Consider the following 7301-nt stretch of genomic DNA (forward strand, 5'->3'; position numbering starts at 1 on the left):
CATTTCTTTGGATGCGTATGTGGATTCGGGCGCAGCAGGGAATTTTATCAGGTTGGAAGAGGTTTTGAAATTCTCCGTTCCAGTCAAAACCTTAGAGGCTCCTGTGATTCTTGCATCTGTGGATGGTAAACCTTTACAGGAGACCATTACTCAAGTAACACTTGAGGTGGAACTTCAAGTTGGGGCTCTGCACAAGGAGAGAATTGCATTTTATGTTTTAGCTGGCCTGTCTCATCCTATGCTCTTAGGTCTTCCTTGGTTACGGAACCACGAGCCCATTTTAGATTGGCGCAATGGCAATATCTTGCGCTGGGGTGAGTTTTGTCGGGAACGTTGTCTGCTGCCGGTGCGTCCTGTGGGGTTTTCCTCTAATTCTTCTCCTTTCTCTTCTCTTCCCGCCTTACCCTGTGTCTACAGCTCTTTTTCTGATGTCTTCAACAAGAAGGAGGCTGAGGGTCTTCCGCCTCACCGTCCCTATGATTGTCCCATAGATCTCGTGCCTGGAAGTAACCCGCCCAGGGGCAGAATCTATCCTCTCTCTCCTGCTGAGACTCAAGCTATGTCTGAGTACATTCAAGAAAATCTTGCTAAGGGATTCATTCGCAAGTCTTCTTCTCCGGCCGGAGCAGGGTTTTTTTTCGTGAAGAAGAAAGACAGTTCTCTCCGTCCCTGCATTGATTATCGAGGCCTAAACAACATCACGGTGAAGAACAAATATCCTCTGCCACTCATTCCGGAACTCTTCGACCGTCTTCGGGGTGCGCAAATTTTTACCAAATTAGATTTACGTGGCGCATACAATTTGGTTCGTATTCGTGCAGGCGATGAGTGGAAGACTGCCTTCAATACTCGTGACGGTCACTACGAATACTTGGTTATGCCGTTTGGTCTCTGCAACGCCCCCGCGGTTTTTCAGGAATTTGTGAACGATGTATTTCGGGATCTTCTCTACTCCTCAGTCGTAGTTTACCTTGACGACATTCTCATCTTTTCTCCGGATCTCTCCACTCACAGGCGAGATGTCCGTCGTGTTCTGCAAAGGCTAAGAGAGAATCATCTGTTCGCTAAGATTGAGAAGTGCGTCTTTGAACAATCTTCCCTTCCCTTCCTTGGATATATGGTCTCAAGATCTGGCTTAGAGATGGATCCAGAGAAGGTTTCTGCTGTCCTGAATTGGCCTCGTCCTCTTGGAACAAAAGCCATCCAACGTTTTCTTGGCTTTGCCAATTACTATAGACAATTTATTCCTCATTTTTCTTCCTTGACCAAGCCTATCTCTGCCCTAGTTCGCAAGGGAGTCAACTCCAGTCTTTGGACCCCTGAGGCTGAAGAGTCCTTTCTGTCCCTCAAACAAAGTTTCGCCACGGCCCCTGTGCTTCATCGTCCTGATGCTAATAGACCGTTTGTCCTTGAGGTCGACGCATCCTCAATTGGAGCTGGAGCTGTACTTCTGCAAAAATCTTCGTCCGGACGTTTGGTGACCTGTGTTTTTTTTTCTAAAACCTTTTCCGCCCCTGAGCGTAACTACTCTATAGGGGACAAAGAACTATTGGCTATCAAGCTAGCCTTGGAAGAATGGCGTTATCTTCTTGAGGGGTCTCTTCATCCATTCACCATTTACACAGACCACAAGAATCTGGCCTATATTCACTCTGCCCAAAGACTAAATCCACGACAAGCCAGATGGTCTTTATTCTTCGGACGATTTGAATTTGAACTTCATTTCCGACCCGGAAATAAGAATGTCAAAGCAGATGCTCTTTCGAGATCCTTTCTGCCTCTGGACATTGAGGATTCTTCGGCTCACTTCATTGATCCTGCGAAGATCGTCACTCTTGCTCCGCTTAGAGTGATTTCAACTCCTCCTGGCAAGACTCTTGTGGCTAATCAAGACAAGGAGAGAGTTTTACGTTGGGGTCACTCCTCCAAAATTGCAGGACATGTAGGAGTCAAGAAGACACTTTCTCTTGTCTCTCGGCACTACTGGTGGCCATCTCTCCGACAAGACGTCACCAACTTCATCGCCTCTTGTCCTTCTTGTGCCAAGAATAAAGTCCCTAGGCAGCTTCCTTCCGGTCTCCTGCATCCTCTGCCTGTGCCTTCCGTCCCTTGGAGTCATATAGCTATGGACTTCATCACTGATCTACCGTGTTCCTCGAATTGCTCTGTCATCTTGGTTGTTGTAGATCGGTTCTCTAAGATGTCTCACTTCATCGCATTGCCTGGTCTGCCTTCCGCTCCAGAGTTGACAAAGATCTTTTTACACCAAGTCTTCCGTCTTCATGGTTTTCCACATCATATCGTCTCAGACCGTGGAGTACAATTTACCTCACATTTTTGGAGAGCTCTCTGCAGTCTATTAAAGGTTAACTTGGATTTCTCTTCCGCCTATCACCCTCAGTCCAACGGACAAGTGGAGCGAGTTAATCAAGTTCTAACTACATATCTGCGACATTTCTCCAACGCACACCAAGATGACTGGGTCTCTCTTCTCCCCTGGGCCGAATTCTCATATAACAATCTTCCCAGCGAGTCTTCCTCTAAAACTCCTTTTTTTGTAGTCTTTGGTCAACATCCGAACATTCCTCTTCCTGTTTCTCTTTCCTCGGGGGTACCGGCAGCGGATTTCTTGTCCCGGGAATTCTCTACGATTTGGAATGAGACCAAAGTGGCTCTTGAGAGAGCTAGCCTTAATATGAAAAAGTTTGCTGACAAGAGGCATTTGGATGCTCCGCCATATTCTCCGGGTGATAAAGTTTGGCTCTCCTCTCGCTATATCAAGCTTAAAATTCCCTCTTGCAAACTGGGTCCTCGCTATATTGGTCCTTTTCCTATCTTGAGTCGCATTAATGATGTCTCTTATAAGTTGAAGCTACCTGCCTCTTTGCGCATTCCCAATGCCTTCCATGTGTCTCTTCTCAAACCCGCAGTCTTTAATCATTTTCACTCCGCTACCTCTCCCTCTCCTCAGCTCTGTACTTCTGATGGAATCTTTAATGTTAAAGATATTCTTGCTAAAAAGGTGGTTAGGGGTAAGACTTATTTTTTGATTGATTGGGAGGGATTTGGTCCTGAGGAGAGGTCCTGGGAGCCTCGAGAGAACATCAACGCTCCTCTTATCATGAAAAGATTCCTTTCCAGCCTTAAAAAGAGGGGGGACTTAGTATGCAGTGTCTGTGTAGAGGTAATACAGAGATCACTGGTGACATTATACACAGGACCTCTATATAGTATACAGTGTATGTTACGACCGCCGCACATACTTACCCGGCTTCTCTCATCCCTCGGCGCACCAGCGATCCTGTCCCGCGCCGCTCTGCTTCCTCCTTCGCCGGCTCACGGCGTCCGGTCTCACTGCGCATGCGCGGTCACGTCTCCTCCATCGCAGAGCCTTCTGGGAGGTCGCGACCCGGTGGCTCCGCCCCAACATGGCGGCGCCCATCGGGTATTTCTTCCCGGCGTCTTCCTAGGTAAGACGCCTTTGCTTTGTAGGTGCACTGTCTGCCGTCAGTGTCCCTATGTCCTAGGCTCCCCTATTCTGATATCTTTTCCCTGCTCAGTGTTCACTTTGTTTCAGTGCTGTGTCCTGCCTAGTTCCGTGTTCCTGCTGTGTCCTGCCAAGTTCCGTGTTCCTGCTGTGTCCTGCCTAGTTCCGTGTTCCTGCTGTGTCCTGCCAAGTTCCGTGTACCTGCTGTGCCCTGCCGAGTTTCGTGTTCCTGCTGTCTCCCGCCAAGTTCCGTCTTCCTGCTGTGTGTCCTACCCAGTTCCGTGTTCCTGCCGTCTCCTGCCAAGTCCTGTGGTCCTGCCGTGTTCTACATCGTCTGTGTTCCTGTCATCTTCAGTTAAGTCCTGTTTTCCTTTTAGGCCCCGCAACTCTAATAGCTCTGTAGTCTCCATCTATCTTGGGTCGTCCCTTTGGCTCTAGCTGTTGTGTCTCCATTCCCCCGAGGTCCTGCTCCTAACGCTCCCTGTATAGGGGGTGATTCCATCTGGTCCGCTCGACCCCGGGGGCTCTAGAGTCACGACCCAGAGGGTCCACTCTCGGATTTCTGTCCGAATCCCTACAGTGTGTAGTGTCAGTGTATAGGTAACACTGACTCACCAGTGACGTCTCTAGGTGAAGTCCTTCATCTTTCATCCAGCACAGACCGCCATCATTTCTTCCAGCCAGGACTCGTTTCTGCAGGAAATAACACAGTTATCTCGAGCTCCGCTTGTAGAACACATTACTTAATTTTTCACAACTTCTACATTACACCACATGAAGAAAAAAAGGCGATATAGTGTCACTCTGCACAGTAACATGACCGACCCCCATTTAAAACAGTGTACTCAAAAAATAAAATAAATACATCACTGCAGTAATAATATCCCTTAATTAGCCCCTATGGTAATAATATTCCACATCCTGGCCCCGTGTGTCTCATTCCTGGCTCCAGCCATATGTTCTCGCATCCTGCCCTCATGAGTATCCATTCTACCCCATTTGATCTCCACATCCTGCCCCATATGTCTCCATCGTATCCATCCTGCCCCATGATCCAATCCTGCCCCATGTCTTTCATTCTGCCCCGCGTCTCCAATCATGCCCCGTGTCTACATTCTGCCCATGCCTCCAGTCCTGCCCCCAGTGTGTCCAGCAATCTGCCCCAGTATGTCCAGCATATTGCCCCCAGTGTGTCCAGCATTGCCCCCAGACAGTGTGTCCAGCAATCTGCCCCAGTGTGTCCAGCATATTGCCTCCAGACAGTGTGTCCAGCAATCTGCCCCAGTGTCTCCAGCATATTGCCCCCAGTGTGTCCAGCATTGCCCCCAGACAGTGTGTCCAGCAATCTGCCCCAGTGTGTCCAGCATATTGCCTCCAGTGTGTCCAGCAATCTGCCCCAGTGCGTCCAGCATTGCCCCCAGACAGTGTGTCCAGAATATTACCGTGTGTCCAGCAATCTGCCCCAGTATGTCCAGCATTTCCCCCAGTGTCTCCAGCATTGCCCCAGTGTCTCCAGCAATCTGCCCCAGTGTCCTCCAGCCATCTGCCCCAGTGTCCTCCAGCATTGCCCCAGTGTCCTCCAGCATTGCCCCAGTGTCCTCCAGCAATCTGCCCCAGTGTCCTCCAGCCATCTGCCCCAGTGTCCTCCAGCATTGCCCCAGTGTCCTCCAGCAATCTGCCCCAGTGTCCTCCAGCAATCTGCCCCAGTGTCCTCCAGCATTGCCCCAGTGTCCTCCAGCATTGCCCCAGTGTCCTCCAGCATTGCTCCAGTGTCCTCCAGCAATCTGCCCCAGTGTCCTCCAGCATTGCTCGTGTCCTCCAGCAATCTGCCCCAGTGTCCTCCAGCAATCTGCCCCAGTGTCCTCCAGCAATCTGCCCCAGTGTCCTCCAGCAATCTGCCCCAGTGTCCTCCAGCATTGCTCCAGTGTCCTCCAGCCATCTGCCCCAGTGTCCTCCAGCCATCTGCCCCAGTGTCCTCCAGCAATCTGCCCCAGTGTCCTCCAGCATTGCCCCAGTGTCCTCCAGCAATCTGCCCCAGTGTCCTCCAGCCATCTGCCCCAGTGTCCTCCAGCCATCTGCCCCAGTGTCCTCCAGCCATCTGCCCCAGTGTCCTCCAGCATTGCCCCAGTGTCCTCCAGCCATCTGCCCCAGTGTCCTCCAGCCATCTGCCCCAGTGTCCTCCAGCAATCTGCCCGTGTCCTCCAGCATTGCCCCAGTGTCCTCCAGCCATCTGCCCCAGTGTCCTCCAGCCATCTGCCCCAGTGTCCTCCAGCCATCTGCCCCAGTGTCCTCCAGCATTGCCCCAGTGTCCTCCAGCATTGCCCTCAGTGTGTCCACCGTTATAAAAAAAAAAAACAAGCAGTCTCCTCACCTGTCCGCGCTCCAGGCGGCGAGCTCCCTGCAGCAGAGCACACTCGCCGGCGACTGACAATGCGCCTGCGGCCAACATCAGCCGCCAGCCTCCAATTGGCTGGCGGCTGTTAACTATTGACGTGCGGGAGCGCGCCCGCACGTCAATAGGAAACCGCCGCAGCACCGGAAGGGGCCCGATGCGGGCCCCCTCTCTCTGCCCACCGGGTACGGCGGGGGGGCACATAAATGCCGGCGGCGGCCGCCGGCATTCACGGATGATTATCAGAGGGTCAATCTGTGCGGTAGCCCAGGGCCCCCCCAGACCACTGGGCCCTGGGCTACCGCCCATATTGACCTTCTGATAATCCGACCCTGGCTGTACAGTAGCATAGGGCCCGGCCAAAAGTGTCTACCGTGTTATGGTGGTGGCTTGAAAAATCTTTTGGCCAAAAGAAAAGCTGCCGTTTATATGCGTGATCTGGTGATGGGAACAGATAGGTGAGAAGTGGAGTTTCACTCAGCAACTATTTTTCTGGAATAATCTGGTTCAGGTATATGATGACCCCGTCACATGACCGGGGGGCCTACAGAGTCTGAACAGCCCGGGCCCTGGCTACCCTTAATCCATCCGTCTATGAGAGCCCGAACGAGGCCAGAACCAGACTCTCAGAGACTTATAGTGAGAGCTTGTGAGTTCCGGTCAGTCAGAAGCTGCGGTCACAAGAGCGGCGCTGGGAGGAGCAGAAGATGGCGGCTGGAGAGTGTATTACTGGGGGCAGGGAACATGGATGAGTAACACCAGTGGGGAGATGAAATTTAAATAATGCTGGAGTACTGCTTTTAAGTAAGAAAAAAAATTGTCCCCAAAAGTAGAAACCCCCTTTAAAAAGCAAAGAATCAGGTGTGGAGTCATTGCAAAATTCTGTCACATATTTACAGCAGCGAATCACTGTCATAAAATGACAAGCCGTAAACGCTAAAGGGGCGCTACACGCACACCATGGTACATGGCAGCCCACCCTTGTATCCCCAGCTTTACCTTTCCCGTCCTAGTCAGCGCCAATAGCTGATTATTGGTCACGTAATGGCGGCGGACACATTATCCCACATCTGTGGCATCTTTAGGTTTAGGCTGTGTGCACACGTTGCTGATTTTTCACGTTTTTTGCTATAAAAACCGCAAAAAAACAGCATAAATTGTGCATCCCATCATTTAGAATGAATTCCGTAATTTTTGTGCACATGATGCTTTTTTTTTTCGCGAAAAAAACGCATTGCGGTAAAAAACGCAGCATGTTCATTAATTTTGCGAATTTTTTTGCGGATTTCCCACTATATAATGCATTGAAAAATGTCCGGAAAAATCTGCAAAAAAACGCACCAAAAACGCGCACAAAAAACGCATGCAGATTTCTTACAGAAAATTTCAGGTTTTTCTGCAAGAAATCCTGAACGTGTGCAC

This window comes from Ranitomeya imitator, chromosome 4 (genome assembly GCF_032444005.1).
Source record: "Ranitomeya imitator isolate aRanImi1 chromosome 4, aRanImi1.pri, whole genome shotgun sequence".
Taxonomy (NCBI): domain Eukaryota; kingdom Metazoa; phylum Chordata; class Amphibia; order Anura; family Dendrobatidae; genus Ranitomeya; species Ranitomeya imitator.